The sequence below is a fragment of the Pinus tabuliformis genome, chromosome 2_2 (assembly GCF_031772625.1).
Source record: "Pinus tabuliformis cultivar Carrire ecotype Pingquan chromosome 2_2, CPIR1, whole genome shotgun sequence".
Taxonomy (NCBI): domain Eukaryota; kingdom Viridiplantae; phylum Streptophyta; class Pinopsida; order Pinales; family Pinaceae; genus Pinus; species Pinus tabuliformis.
Genome location: NC_142300.1, coordinates 138,906,392 through 138,923,450, shown reverse-complemented (window position 1 = coordinate 138,923,450; position 17,059 = coordinate 138,906,392). Strand labels below are relative to the sequence as shown.

General features: G+C 38.3%; 1 long non-coding RNA gene across 2 annotated transcripts; it reads right to left on the bottom strand.

Annotated features, from left to right (window-relative positions):
* Positions 1-1,405: 1,405 nt before the first annotated feature.
* On the bottom strand, positions 1,406-4,498 carry LOC149191696 (uncharacterized). Of its 2 annotated transcripts, XR_016254844.1 has the most exons (4): positions 4,406-4,498; positions 4,131-4,246; positions 1,798-1,848; positions 1,414-1,659 (listed from the first exon to the last, which is right to left on the bottom strand). It is a non-coding gene; the product is annotated as an uncharacterized LOC149191696 (long non-coding RNA). The 2 variants fall into 2 exon arrangements; XR_016254843.1 differs by lacking the exon at positions 1,798-1,848 and having other exon boundaries at positions 1,406-1,659.
* Positions 4,499-17,059: the final 12,561 nt, after the last annotated feature.

Sequence of the window (17,059 nt, the reverse complement as noted above, 5' to 3'; positions counted from 1 at the left end):
AGTTTAAAAGAAATTTAGAAATTCATGTATAAAGTGCAGAAAATTTCAATCTTCATTTATTTAGATTAAATTGAAACATAAATTTTGCATTAACCAAAAAAGGTAGTATCATTATAATATTTTAAGAAAACAAATTAAAAAGATAAAAATAAATGGATAACTCATCACAACATTATAATTCAATTTACAATTATATAATTGGAGATCATATAATCCAATACAAATTCAATTTACAATTATATAATTGGATATCATATAATCCAATACAAATGCATGTAAATTAATTTGAAATGCAAATTTCCCATCCAAACTCATCATTACAATATATTAAAAAATAAATTTGATAGCAATATAATCATTATATTTGAAGATTTCACACAAAAATCACATGTTTTTTCTTTTATAAAATTACAGTTTTTTTTTCAGCTTAGGTAAATCAAACATCAAAAGTATTTATATTATTTTGATAAAGCTAGATTAGAAATTAAATATCATATGAATGTAATAAGAGTCCTTGTCTCTCAAACATCAAATTTTAAATAGTTAAATTAACTTAAATAGACAATGTTATGTGTACCACCTTATACACACAAACACAACACCAACAACAACATCACACTCAACAAAAAGGGTACAACACTACACAACACAACACAAATATATCAATTTAAGCTTTTGTTTATAATGTTCTCCTTTATATATCAGATTTTAACATGAAAAAAAGTGTAATTTTATAAATGTCATTGGAGTACATAAATGTGTGTATAAGCATCAAATTTTAAGTAGTGGAATTGAAAATTAAATAGTGTAAGTGTCCAAGTAATCAAACATTGAAATCTTTGAATGTGATTTTCATAAATATGGGGGGCATGTAAAAGTGTGTTTGTATAAATTTTGGAATTTCCATAATTAATTTCTATTAAGAATGCAATTGTAGAGTCATGAAACATTGAACTTTTTAAATGTAATTTTACAATTTTCATTATTTATATGTATAGGCCTCTGTGTTAAGATTTAAATTCCAAAATGTCAAGTTTGAAATATCCAAGTGGTTGTGCTACACATCATGTTTGAAAATGCCAAAAAATTAAAATTCAAATGCCAGGTTGAAAATTAAATATATCAAAAGTTTTTGCATAAAGAGTAGCGTACTGTAAATTTTGAAGGTAATATTTTGTTAGCCATTTTATTATATAATTATTATTGAAAAGATTACTTAATAGTAAAAAAATATTATTAATATTTTAAGATCAAAATAAGTAATAAAAAAGAACTGTTATTATAAAAAGATAGAAAATTAAAATTAAATTTTTATAACCAAAAGCCACATAAAAATAACAAAAAATTTAAAAACTAAACTACAAAGCATCATAAACATAATAAAAAGTGACACTCCTCCATGATAGCTTTGGCCATGGCTATCCATAAAGGTTGTGAGAAGGGGCAACCCCTTCTCTAAAAAAAATTATTTGATTTATATCTATTATAGTTTTTTCTTTTTTTCTTTTTGGCTCTTTACATCAACAATATACAATTGTCTTCACCAATTACACTTTTCTTTCAAAGGCTATTCATCTACTTGCTACTCCTATTCAACCTTCTCTCCATGTACCTCTTTAGCACACTATCTTACTCTTGTAAAACGAAATTTCCATGTACCTGTGATATTCATAACACAAGAAAATTAAATATTTAATAGCAATTTTACTCTCAATTAATAAAAACAAAAACAATTATTTAAATATACTTTCAAATCCAACAATTTTCCTATTGATTCATCACTAATTACATTCTTACCTTCCAACTCCCCCAAAAGATGTCACTCTTTTGTTAAAGCAATTTCCATCTCTGCTCCTCCATCAATTTGTTTCATATCATAAGAAATTTAAATGTTTAATAACATTTTTTTTGAAAAATACACTAAAAACAAAATACAATTAATGAAATATTCTTTCATATCTACTGCAAATTAAATAAATTTAAATATTCTTTTCTAATCCAATTCAAAATAAATAAATGTTGTAAGCAATAAAAAAATTCTCCTTTATAAATATCCCCCAGCATTTCACATGAAATCCAAAATAGTAAATTGTATATATATATATATATATATATATATATATATATATGAGATTATCTAGAGCACTAAAAGCAAGTTAATAGAAGGTCTTAAACAACTAAATATAATAATAGGAGACCTCTTTTTATGGCACATATCTACACCTAATACTTCAAAGTTACAACACAGTGAAAATATTTATTAGCATATGTTTTGCAATTGACATATACTCTCTTGGCTTTCCAAAGCATTTTGATCTACTTTTCCTAAACCTAGTTTCAGGGGTGTTAGAGAATGTTGTCAATGTTGTTATCATTTCAATTCAGTTGACATGGACATCCTTAGATGCCACTGTTATTTCAATTAGTTGTGTTGTAATCTCTCAACTTGAAATATAAAAAGCACTTATATGGGCCAAGGCCACAAAAATGTTTCTAGTAGACTGGTCAAGGGACCACAAAGAATGTTGAACAAGTATGACACCATCTGTCATTTCAATTAGTTGTGCTATAATCTCTCAACTTGAAATATAAAAGACACTTATATGGAATAAGGCCACAAAAATGTTCCTAGTAGACTGATCAAGGGATCACAAAGAATGTTGAACATGCATGACACCATCTTTACTTTCAATTGGTTGTGCTGTAATCTCTCAACTTGAAATATAAAACACAATTATATGAGCTAAGGCCACAAAAACCATCCTAGTAGATTGATCAAGGGATCACACAGAATGAAGAACATGCATGACACCATCTGTCATTTCAATTAGTTGTGCTGTAATCTCTCAACTTAAAATGTAAAACACACTTATATGGGCTAAGGCCACAAAAATGTCCCTAATAAACTAATCAAAAAATCACAAAAAAGTAAGAACATGCATGACACCATTTTGAAGATATTGATATTATACAAAGAAACAGTTATTTGCTTCGGCTTTAAAAAAATAAAAGTGCGACCCTACCTAGACTACTCATTAGCACAAACCTATGATTAGGGTTGCTTTGCTTACTTGTCCCTCAGGGCAAAACCGTAAGCAGCACTGGGCAGAGGCAAAGGTTATTGCAGAGCGTATTACCTTACGGGGTCGCGAGCGTATTACCTTACGGGGTCGCACAGGCAGGCACCCAAGCAAGTGGAATGCCAAATTAAGTAACCACCATTTTTTTTTGAAGGGCAGAGTGAGGAATGAGTTCTGAAAACTATAGTTGTGATCAGATAAGTCTAATTACACATGATATACTAAAAACCAAACCAATGGCCCTTCTTTCGGGCGGCTATTATAACAAAATTGACTGATGACTGGTTCACCTGACTACGGGACATTCCCTGCCTTAGCCGTCTATACGTAACTAGCTGTGCTGGGGTAAGTAAGGGCCCTGACCCTCTGGAAAGTATTTGTTTCCATAGCTATGCTATGTGGGGTTAAGTGGGGTCGTCTGAAACCATATCTTTGAAATATAAGGCTGAGAAGGAACGAAACCCTATAAACCCCAAATTTTTTAAAAAGATTTCATAGATTTAAATTTTATTAAAAGCAAAAGCAAAACAACGATACTCAAAAATGTAACTCTATTCTGTTATCAACGAACATTATAATCAGTAACTATCCCAGAACATTGAACGAAAAGAAGGCTTAACCATTATTCCCGGCTCTTACAAATCGAAGGGCATCAGAGATGGATTTTTTTGGGTCAATGCTTACATGGAGTTGGAGTTGGAATACAAGGGAAAGCGTAGTATTTTTTTTGGGTCAATGCTTACATGGAGTTGGAGTTGGAATTGGAGTTGGAATACAAGGGAAAGAGTAGTAGACACTTTCATTTATGAACAAATTGTTAATTATGGAAGACAGATGCTAGCATAAACCCACACCTACAGTATGCATTCATTCTACACTCATTGATTGAACTTGTAATTTTGCTTTTCTACTCCAAACACAAAGCCAAAACAGGAAGTATTAGGAAAATAAATGTGTATAATAAAATTTTCCAACCACACACATAATTAATTTTGACAGTCTATTACAAAACCGTCTTAAAATACAAATAAAAAATAAAAAGATGCATACCTGGATCCCATCTCTTGTTCTCTTCTCTTCTCTTTAGCATTATCCTCCCTCCTAAACCCAGCAAACTAGAGCTAGAACCAGCCTCCTCTCCCTCTCCCTGGCCCTCTAGACCTAGGCTGAAAAAAGAAAAACAAAACCAAAACAAAAAAATCAACACTAAAACTGAAAGCAAAACCAAAAACCCCAAAAGAAAACTAAAAACAAAACCAAAAACCCAGTAGGATGGGAATGAGAATACAGATAGAAGAGGGAAAACACAATCTCAAATGCCGCACCTCTCAAATCTCGCGCTCCACTGTGCATTTATTTCACAATGCATTGCCCCAGCGTCGCCTCACCTCACCTGCACAACCTCCCTCCCAAATGCGGCCAGAGTACACTAATGATAGGATATCGGATGAGATGATATGTTACGGATTTTGGAATCCGTCAAGCTGGCATGAGTAAATAAAATATTTTGGAATCCGTGAGGCGGTTCATCGTAATGACGTGAGGCGGTTCGAAATGTGGCCGTTGAATTTGAAATAGGAATTCACCAACACTTCTCTCCAGCCATACACCCACATATATGTGTATTAATTAATTAATTCTAAGGGCTTCTATGGAAATTCCATTCCTTTATGTGCCCCCTTCCACTGAGGTTTTGCTCAGTGAAAGAACACCACTGCTAATGTGTTTCATTTGCTTGTTTACCAACCAACTATCAAAATTTTTCATTGTTCGTCAAAATCTCTCGCTCTCTTCTCAAAGATTTCCAAACATTTATATTATTATTATTATTAGTGAATGAACACTTTTATTTATTTAGTTATTTTTCCTAAATATTTTAAAAGGACAAGTGATGGATATTAATGTTTTAATTTTATACTAATGAATGAATAAAAGATGTTATTTGTCCTAGGTTTAGGTCTTGTCTAGATAGTTAAAAGGGATAAACCATGTATGGTAATGTTCTAATTTCTTCTTTAATTATTATTATTTATTCACTAATATTATAAAGTTAGAAATTGTTGGTTTACTTCTTTATGGATATTACCAACTTAAAAAATACAATATCAAATGGTTGGTTTAATAGAATAGCCTAATTATTGTATTGGTGCGAGACTTGCATATACTCGGAATATTTGTTTACATCATCAAGTTTAGTCAATTCCAACAAAATTTTCACTTGCACATTAGTTCACTTCGCTCAATATGTTTCTTTGACAAATGCCAAAAAGGATTACAAGGACCAAACTACCCTTTCTCTAATAATATCATTGGAAATGCTAACAAACTCCACTTGATCCAATAATCTAACCATGTTTTCATATCCACCTTCATACATAGCCTTGTGCCTTTCCTACCTACTCACCTTATCTCTCAAGGCACCACGTGATTTATCTCACATCACATACAACCATCTCGCTGCATTTACAACAACATCTCTATTATTTTTGTACAAACTTAGAAGACAAAATATTAGAAAAATGCATACATTGCTAGTCTATTGTGAAACATCGATTTTTGTCTTCTTTCAAACATAATATTTGTTTTGAATAACTCTAATATCATCCACACCAATAGGGATTTTATCATTGATACACATTCTCTTTCATGGGGATGCCATCGCAGCACTAACAATCACCATGACTCGATGAGTCTTGTCAAAGGATTTCGTACAAATGTGTAACGTTTATTTTCTATTCTTGAGTTTTTGTATGGGACGGAATAAAACAAATCACATGAATACCATGATTCCTCACATATATGCCTCTCCTAGACAATATTTATAAACTATGGTACTTGGGGGCAAATCAGGGGCGTTTCTAAAACCAAGAATAACTTGCTTTTCGATGGGTTAAAAGATACTCTTTCTATTGGCAACGAATTGTGTCTCCCTCTTCTCTGCAATGGTTGAGCCATTTCTTAAGAAATCATATCCCAACCTCAATCACACAACTTTATGAATGTCACAATAAAAATCCATTAGGTTCTTCCACACATTGTGAACTAACTCCCTATTGTTGTCTTTGTAGAGTTAGGACAAAGGCTATTTGAAGGATTATAGCATTCACTGAATGCATTCAAGAACTTTGAACAAACCTTTCATCTTTCAAAGTTCTAGATATAGGACATATCCATGAATCTTGAATTTTTTGCACCTACCTACAAATACTTGTGTCACAACATTCCTCAAACAATATTCATTCAAGGAATAATGAGAGGAGACTAACTCCCTCACTATCTTTGCTTTCATCTATAGCACACCTCACCAAGCATACTTGGGAACGATGTTTATATTAGTAATACTCCTATGCAAGGCTACAAAATATCAACAATAGATTATCATGCATATGAGAAGAACATTGTCTTCCTTCTATCGAATCGTGCGCACACCCAGTCTCTTTGTCAATATTTTCCACATCTCTGTCAAGTGGTTATCTTAGATCTCCAAACTCCTCCCATCATTTCTCACGGTCACAAATTTGAACAAAATAAATTTTATGGAAATCCAAGTCGAAATTTTCAATATGTGTGCTCAAACTAATAACCCCTACAAACACAAAAGATATAAACTATGAACCATACAAAGACCTCGAGGATACTCTATTGTGTGTGTGTGTGTGGGTGGGTCGTTGTGCCTAGTCATCATAGTTATTAACACAGAGTGTTTCTTACTAAGAAAGAATGATCCAGGTGGATATTGGTGGCCACCTGCCAAGTCCACCTGGACCCCCACCATTGTTTCTCTCAGCATTTTCAGTTTCCTTAATTGTAGCACAACTTACTATTTTTAGCAGTTTTTCAGGTCCTGAACTTCTGGAGCCGTTTTGAGGCCCTAAACGGCGTTTTTTGGGAAATCTGGGGGCAACATGGGTTCATGGATCATGTTTCCCTTCAAAAAGTGGTAGTGCTCGGATAGATCTTTCTAACGAGCTATTGTACGCGTCAAACAGAGATCGTATGCCAAAGTTACGACCACGGGAAGTTGATGTACCAATTTACCCAAACGGGGCCCACAGTTTGGCGTTTCATCTCCTAGGGTTAGGTTTTGTAATGTTAAGGGTTTTCCATTGTTTCTCAACAATAAATAGGCCTTCGAGCCTCATTGTAAGACAGTTCAGAGGCATGTAGCCACCACATCTCTTCTCAGAGATAAGCTACCATCGCCCTAGCTGGTTTATTTCCATTTCTGGTTGTAAGCATATTTCAGTATTTTCCATTAATGAAATGAAGTATTATTTCCGCTGCATCTTTGTGTGTATGGTTATCTCTGTAATTTGTTGCGTTCCTGTTTAAATCCGGATCAGTGGTATCAGAGCGGTCTGCTTTTTCTCTGTTTTTCTTTGCATGTCCCCAACAAGGTCGGGATATAAGGAGTTAGGGCTTGAACTGGTTGAACCTTTGCAAGACCAGCCTCGCAAATCCCGACGGCCTCCCATGGCGGATGAGAAGAAAGACGAGGGGGCAGGAGATCCCATCAAAATCTTGCTCGAAGAAGCCCTCGAGCGACAACGGAACGCGATGATGGACAGCTTTTCCCAGATCCTTCAGCGGCTACCCAGAAGCGACGCATCGGCTTCCAGCAGCTACTCTGGAAACGCCACACCCTTTAAGGTACAAGTTAATTTTGAAATCCCCATATTCGAGGGTCAGATAGACGCAGATGCCGTAGATAAATGGTTAAATCTGCTAGAGGGTTATTTTTTTGTTCATGAATTTTCGAGTCGGGAAAAGATTGTTTTCGCTCTTCTCAAAGCAGCCCCCCACATCAAGGACTGGTGGGAAACCTACTGCGAACAGAAGGATGAAAGTACTGGCTCACTATTTTCAACCGCACCCACCTGGAATTCATTCCGGGATGCCATCAAGGAGCAGTACTACCTTGTCGGAAGCTATGAGGATGAATACATAAAGTGGACCATGCTGCAGCAGGGAAGGGACCAAGACGTGCCAGAGTTCACCAATATTTTCCATACCCTTCGCACAAAGTTGGGTATCAAGGATTCAGAGCAACATTTGATACTCAAATACCGTGGCCACCTACACAAGTACATCCAGGAAGAAATACAATTCCTGAACATCTCTTCGCTCGGCGCAGCATACCGATATGCCGTCAAGGTCGAGCAAAAGTTTAAACAAAAGAAGCGAGACTTTGGATCTGTGAATCCAAAGCAAGGGAAAGGTGCCCTTAAACCACAGAACAAAGGACAAAGCCAAGGCGGGACAGCCCAAGACAACCCGCCAAAGCTGCAAGCAAAGAACATCGCCGCGAAGCCAAAAAAGGACGCTGGAAAATGGTGTGAATTCCATAAGAGCTCCACTCACAACACAAGTGAGTGTCGGGTCAAGCAGTCACTGGTGGCTGAGCTAAAGGTTTCAGAATCAGATGCATGTTCCGACTCTGAGTCAGAACCCGATAAGGGGAATGAAAAAGGGAAGCAGATCATTGATGCGGATCCCAACGCCACTGTTGCTTCCGCCAAGATCCAGAAAAATGAACCTGAAGATCCAGAGGAGGAGGAGCGTCTCTTCTACTCCCAGATGTGGGTAAAGGGCTCCCCGATACAGTTCATTGTTGATAGCGGGAGTCAAAAGAACCTCATTTCGGCAGAGGTTGTGAAGCGGTTGGGCTTACCGACCACAGCACATCCACAACCATACACCATTGGGTGGCTTCACCAAGGACGAGATCTTCGCGTGAGCCAGCAATGTCGCCTTCCATACAACATCAAGCCCTTCACAGATGAGGTATTGTGTGACATTGCTCCCCTTGAAGTTTGTGATGTATTATTAGGACAACCATACTTGTGGAAGCGACATGCGGTGTATGAATCAAGGCCCCGTGCTGTTATTATTACATTGGGAAATAAGTTGTACAGGATACCAGAGGTAGCACCACCTACCGCCATCTCTTTGATTACTGCAAAACAATGCAGTAAGATCATTTCCAAAACCAGGAAATTTGTTTTCCTGATGATACGCCCTCAAGGAAAGAAGAAGACGGTGGTCGCAGCCTCCAGAGAGGTCCCTCTGCACGACAACTACAGATGGACAAGGTTGTGGAGGAGTACGAGGACATCTTCACCTCCCCTGCAGGGGTTCCTCTGCACTGTCAGGTCAAGCAATCCATCGATCTGACCCCAAGTGCGCTGCTACCCAATGGACCAATTTATCGGCGCTCCGTTCTGGAGAACAATGAAATCAAGAGGTAGATTCAGGAGCTCCTGCAGAAAGGTCACATCCGTCCGAGTTCATCGCCTTGTGGGAGCCCGATCGTGTTGGTACAGAAGAAGGATGGGACGTGGAGACTCTGTATTGACTATCGGGCGCTGAACAAGATCACTGTCCGTAATAGGTACCCGATCCCGCAGATTGATGACCTCCTGGACCAACTAAAGGGGGTGAAATATTTCAGCAAGATCGATATGAAGTCAGGATATCACCAGGTACCAATCGAACCCTATGATGTGTGGAAGACTGCCTTCAAATCCAAGGAGGGCCTTTTCGAATGGTTGGTTATGCCTTTCGGATTGACGAATGCTCCTGCAACCTTCATGAGGCTAATGGATGATATCTTGTGGCCATTCACCAACTCCTTTGTAGTAGTGTACTTGGATGACATTCTGATCTTCAGCCAGAGTTGGGAAGAACACCTCCACCACATCCGCCAGGTTCTCCAAACACTGCGACAACACAAGCTATGTGCCAATTTGGAGAAATTCACTTTTGGCATGACCCAGGTTCAGTATCTCGGATACATCATTGATGAACAGGGGGTGCATGTCGATCCAGCCAAGATCCAAGTCATTCGGGATTGGCCATCTCCAACCACTCTAACAGAGCTCCGCAGCTTTCTAGGTCTTGCCAACTTCTACCGCATGTTCGTGTTGGGGTTTTCTCATATTACTTGGCCCTTGAGTCAAGTGACCAAGGGAGGGGCGAAAGCAAAATTCTTTTGGTCTGAATCTCAACAGAAGGCATTCAGGGAGTTGAAGGATCGCCTCTGCACAGCACCAGTGCTCGCGTTACCAGATTTACAACAACCATTTGAGGTCGAGACAAATGCCTCTCACTATGCTATTGGGGCAGTCCTTACTCAACATGGACATCCAGTGGCATATCACAGTGAAACACTTTCAGACACAGTCCAGAAGTACCCCACTTATGATAAAGAGGAGCATTACATTTTGGGGAAGGAAACGGTCATCCACACAGACCACCGACCCTTCCAGTTCATACAGACCCAAGGGAAATTGCAGAATGATCGCCATCACAAGTGGTCTACATACCTGCAACAGTTCCACTTGAATATCAAGTATAAGAAGGCCAGCACCAATAATGTTGCAGATTGCCTCAGTCGACCACCGATCATGGCGTTAACCACTGTGCTCAACTCTTGTGGGCACGAGACTTCTGATTGGCCACTTCTCTACAAAAGTGACCCAGAATTCGGCCACACATACCAGACACTCTTGGAGGGTCGGCATGTTCCAGATTTTCACCTCCAGGATGCCCTGTTATGCCATCTGGGTCACCTTTGTGTTCCTTCAAGGGAGCGTGCCAAGATGATTTGGGAAGCACACTACAGTCGGGCTGCTGCGCATTTCGGGGTCGAGAAAACAGTGGCAGTACTGCAAAATTATTTCTATTGGCCGAATCTTCGACAGGATGTTGGGAAGTACATCATATCATGTACTGCCTGTGCCATTGCCAAACCGACCATTAAGAAGCATGGCCTCTATACCCCGTTGCCTACCCCTAGTCGACCTTGGGAATCCATCTCCATGGATTACATGTCAGGCCTTCCTTCCACTAAGCATGGAAATAACTGTGTTTTTGTGGTCGTCGACAGGTTCTCGAAGATGGCCATTATGGCGGCCTGCAAGAAGAATATCACAGCAGAAGCCACTGCTAAACTCTTCTTTGAACGAGTGTGGGTGCACTTTGGGATCCCACAGTCTATCATCTCAGATCGGGACAGTCGATTTCTCAGCACATTTTGGTCCAGTCTCTGATCAATGCTGGACACCAAACTCACAAAGTCCACAGCCTTCCATCCTCAAACTGATGGCCAGACAGAGGTTGTCAATAGGATGATTGTGCACATTCTGCGCATGTATAACTCAAAGCATCCACGCACATGGGAAGAGAGCCTCCCCTATGTTCAACATAGCTACAACCGAGCTCTTCACAACTCCACTGGCCATAGCCCTTTTCAGGTGGGTTTGGGATTCCAGCCACTATGCCCCATCGATGTGGCCATGCCCCTTGCAGCTACTCACATAAATTCAGCTCATGTACAGTTCGAAACAGATAAGGCCACCAGCTTCATTGAGCGCATCCAACATATTCACCAGCAGGTCCATGACATTCTTGAGAAATCAAATGCCAAGTACAAGCAGCGACATGATCAACATCGGGTGCCACACAAGTTTCAGGTGGGCGACAAAGTCTGGTTGCATTTGCAAAAGGAACGCCTTACTGGAGCCTATCGGAAATTGAGACCACTCCGATATGGTCCTTACACCATTACTAAGGCTATGGGAGACAATGCATTTGAGCTCAGCATTCCCCCATTCCTTGGCCTGCACCCAGTGTTCAATGTGGACCGCCTTCGGCCATACTTTCCACCATTGCTAGACACATCCGACATTGCAGAAGAGCTCAAACCCACATAATTAAATCCAGATTGCATGGAACAAGCTGCAACTGATCGGATAATGTACACACAGATCAAGAACACTCGCCAACAGAATATCCAACTGTATCGAGTTATCAAAGCAGGCCAACTCCTTCAGCAGGGCAAGTGGCTCACTAGGGAAGAAGTTCAGCAAAAGTTTCATCATCTCATGGAGGAACTCAACGCAATGGGGACCATTGCTTCCTAAGGGGGGAGGAATGATCCAGGTGGATATTGGTGGCCACCTGCCAAGTCCACCTGGACCCCCACCATTGTTTCTCTCAGCATTTTCAGTTTCCTTAATTGTAGCACAACTTACTATTTTTAGCAGTTTTTCGGGTCCTGAACTTCTGGAGCCGTTTTGAGGCCCTAAACGACGTTTTTTGGGAAGTCTGGGGGAATGGACTCATGTTTCCCTTCCCAAAGTGGTAGTGCTCGGATAGATATTTCTAACGAGCTATTGTACGCGTCAAACGAAGATCGTATGCCAAAGTTACGACCCCGGGAAGTTGATGTACCAATTTACCCAACGGGGCCCACAGTTTGGCATTTCATCTCCTAGGGTTAGGTTTTGGAATGTTAAGGGTTTTCCATTGTTTCTCAACAATAAATAGGCCTTCGAGCCTCATTGTAAGACAGTTCAGAGGCATGTAGCCACCACATCTCTTCTCAGAGATAAGCTACCATCGCCCTAGCTGGTTTATTTCCATTTATGGTTGTAAGCATATTTCAGTATTTTCCATTAATGAAATGAAGTATTATTTCCGCTGCATCTTTGTGTGTATGGTTATCTCTGTAATTTGTTGCGTTCCTGTTTAGATCTGGATCAAAGAAGTACGACATTCCATGTTCGTAATAAATACCATGACTAAGTATGTACAAGAAGAGTATTTGCAGAGCAATAGAAAAGATATTAATCGAGTAAAATAATAATAATCATAATAATAATAATAATAATATTTGTGCAAAACTATAAACAAGATTCCTCTACGAATATTAACATACAATCGTAATATTCCATTATTGTAGACATGCAAGAAGTGTGTTGGGACTCAGAAATGTCATATTTTCATCCACCTTTTTCCTTACATTTCATCATCCCATTAACGTGTTATCATATCACTTTCCTACATACATTTGGGTTTCACCTTCCTATTTTCCATTTTATTCATTTTTGTATTATAAGTGAATTTATGATTAATTATTAGAAAATGTACATATTTTTATATATCTCAAGAATATGTGAGTTTTGTTATGTGTAGGAAACATGTCTCCTCCACCATATCGAGAAGATAATTATGCAAGCCTTTTTCTACGGAGAAAATCATGGAGGCATATCTTATCCTAAGGAGAAGATCATGGAGGCATATCGAGAAAATCATGGAAGCATATCTTATCCTAAGGAGAAAATCATGAAGACATATCTTATCCAAGATATGAGAGATTTGTGGGATCATGGTTGAGAGATTTGTGCGATGATATCTTGTAATAATGGGAAACTAGTTGAGAGTGGTTGAGAGAATATTTGAATGTAATTATGGAAAGGTTATCTTCCTCATGTATATAAGAGAGTGCTCTCTCTTCATTGGGGGGAATAATGAATAATAGAGAATGGAGATTAACTTTGACTCTTTCTTGATTTGTAATTTAGTTATTGTAATATAGTTTGACATAGTTTTATTGTCATGAGCTCATATCTGTTGTTTGCCATTCACTTCTTCACATGTTGTATTTATTTTCCTTCATGCAATTTCATGCTTTCCTAGTTAGTGTTTCAATGCTTTAATTTGATTTCAGTAATTTAGATTAGATTAGATTAGATTAGTTCCACTTCAGTCCTGCATATACAGTGCATGTGTCTCGTAAGTCTACGGACCTCGGATTGATAAATTAAATAGTTGGGTAAGTACTACAGCGGAATTAAACGAACATAGTTTCACCCAACATTTTGGCGCCGTTGCCGGGGAGGCACGATGGATTGAAGTCTAGTTTGATCTTTCTGCAAGTGTGTTTAGACATGTTCCTAACTCCGAGGTGTTAAATGCGGTAAGACGTGGGGAACAGCCTACGCATCGCATTCGAGATACCGTAATGGGCTCGACCTCTTATGGATCAGGGCATGTAGGGTGTGTTTACATTTATGCAAGTGTGAATTTTGATTTCTGCAGGTGTGTTTGATTTTCGCAACTGTGAAGAATGTGTGATGAATTCATTGTTCATGAATATAATTGAAGCATTCAATTACTCAATTAATGTGCAATCCTTGTAAGAGGTTTTAATTGAGTATTGAATTCAAGATTATTTCTGTGGTCCTTTTGTTTTTAGTGTGCTGATTTTTATTTGTTTTTTTCTTTCAACATGATTTTATAATGAGTGTCAGCTTGGAACTACTCACTCAGATCCTTGCAGAAGTTGGAATCTCCTCTTCCCTGGAAAAGGAGATCTTGACAAAAATTGAAAGTTCAACTACTCCCCAAGAAATATCAACATCTGAAGAATCCTGTGTATCTGATGGCGAACAACCATTCGAACAGGAGATCGAGGAAGAAGAGCAGCAGATCGGAGAAGAAGAACAGGAGTTACAGCATGATCTGAATGAGAGTAACTGTGCTTATCAAAGCTTTATCGACCAATGGTTCCAGGTAAGTATTAGATTAGATTCATCTTTTTATTTTTTAGTTGATTTGCAGTTACAGCAACCAGACTCATTCACTATCAAATATTTTCATCCATCATTTGACAAATTGCTACTGAATCTATTGTTGTTACTGCTACGCGAATGGCTTCATTGGAAGTTTAACTACACGTAGCTAATTTGTAAATTCTAATTAGTATAGAGTAGGTAGGCTTTCAGTTTTAGTTTTTGCTTTCATTTTTAGTTCTGCTTTTACCTAGAATAAGTATGCTCTCCTCCTGCATCTTTGTCCGATCTCGAGGATCAGAAAATAGGTTTCAGTTTTACTTAGAATAAGTATTCTCTCCTCCTGCGTCTTTGTACGATCTTGAGGATCAGAAAATAGGGATGATAATGACTAATTTCAAGAATAAATTCATTTTTTTTGCAACGTGCTTCATCACCAACATTTTTCGATATGCAAATCTTTGTGTCCATTTGTTAAAAAGAAAATTTAAAACTAACCATTTTTGTTTTTAAAGATAGGATTAATTTCATTTTCTAGACTGTTACTAATAAATAATAACATAAAATAAAAAAATAAAAAAATAAAATAAAAAATAAAAATAAAAAAATAAAAAATAATAACAGTGATCCACGTGATTCGGATGACCCCTCGGATTGATCGTAACAGAATTGGGTTTTCCACCTTCTTCATGCATTCGACAAAATAGCTTCAGAGCCTCTTCTCCATCCCCGCTCTGCGCACATCCTGCAATTTCCATGAAATCTCATTGGATCCGATTCCTAAAACCCGCATTTTATCAAAGAGTTCCATAGCCTTATCCCGAAACCCATTCTGAACATAACCTGCTATCATAGCACTCCATGTGACCACATTTCTATGAGACATTCTGTGGAACACTTCACGCGCATTCTCCAAATGCCCACATTTCACATACATATTCATGAGGGCACTTGCTGAAGATACCCAAGTTCAGCACAGGCTTTAAGAACACTGGGAAATATGAATTTAACAGGTCGAATCTCTCGGCCCTGCATTAGATGAAAGAGGGCGATGGCTTCTTCGCAATCGCCATGTTTTGCATACCCTCCAATCATTGTAATCCATGAAGACATATCTGTTGTGGACATATTGTCGAACACAAGGCGTGCATCACAGTGCGGTGATTGCCCTGATCCGGCAAGTAATGGCAAGATTTGACAGGCCATCCATACGCAATCCCTGCAAACGTCAGTTTTCAAAAGCGGTTTGTGATCAAACCAGGACAAATTTAGAAAAAAGAAGACATGGGTTTTTTCCCTAATAAAATGAATTATAAAACCCAGAAATTGTTTGCTCGAATTCCTAACGGTTTGAGAGGGAATCGCGATTCTTCGAGACCCTGTTTTGGTAACTGCGTAAAAAACGGTTTTCAAATCAATGTACAGAGAATTAGGGGTGTTGCTGGCAGTAAAAATCTTTGAGAAGTGCGTGAATGTAGACAAAATATTGCAACGAGATTTCTGTATTTATTCCTTTGGTGACACAAGATCTGTCTTTTGTATTTATCTGAACGCCGACTCACCTTCCTAATTCGAAATTGAAGCTCATCCAAACACATCTCAAGTTCGTTTCAGCGGCAACTATCCGGTAAAATGGTCGATTGCTGCATCCAAATTGAGCTAACCGCAAACGAACGACACCCATCTCTGAAACTTTGTCAGTCTAAATTAATTTTTAGCTCGCCTTCGAAATTCAAGTATCCTCGATCAAAATGGCACCGAAAGGATTATGGGGTTGTCTATACTGTTTTTTTTAGACCGAAAATCTAATTTTCATGACAGGAGATTGCTTGCTCAAACCTTTGCGTTCCGATTCTTAAGAAATTTAGCTACCCTCTTGATAACTTGCATTCACACCAGAGCTCTATATTGAGATGCTATTTGTGGGAAACTCGTACATATTGGTATTGCTTATTTGTCATATGCATGTTTCGTTGTGCAAAGGAGGCTAACCTTAAGATGAAGAACATGGTAAATTACTGGATTTTCTCTTGCCCCACTTTTTGAGACGGGATTTTATTTCTGGTTTCTCCACTGAGTTTTTGATGGATTTTGTACCAAGCTCTGCGTTCTATACCCATATACGATTGTACAAATTATAATTGGCTGGCTTTACAGATTGAAAGGAACATGAAGCTGTAGAAACATGAAGATTGTGTACAGATTGTCTGATATTTTGTGTATTGTGATGTTGAATCATATGACTCTATCTGATGGGTATCCCGTTCTTGGATCATTTCATGCATTGCGACATAGTATTCTCTGCGCTGTAGCTTTGGTATTTTATTTTTCACTCAGGGCAAACCGCTATCATCTTCCAAGCCACTTGCAATTGATGATTGTCAACGAAATGGAAATATATTTGTGTAACATCGAACCCGAAAATTTCATTTCCTGTGCAGCTTAGCCGCTACCTGAGAACCTTTGACTGGTTTCTTTTAGCCTCCGAATCCAACAACGATATGGGCAGTGAACAGTTTCAATCAAATAATTAATTTGTTGAGAAGCAAAGGTCTCCGCATTTCACACTTCTTAATTCAATCTCTCCTAACTCATATTATAGATTTGGCATTCAGCCTTCCA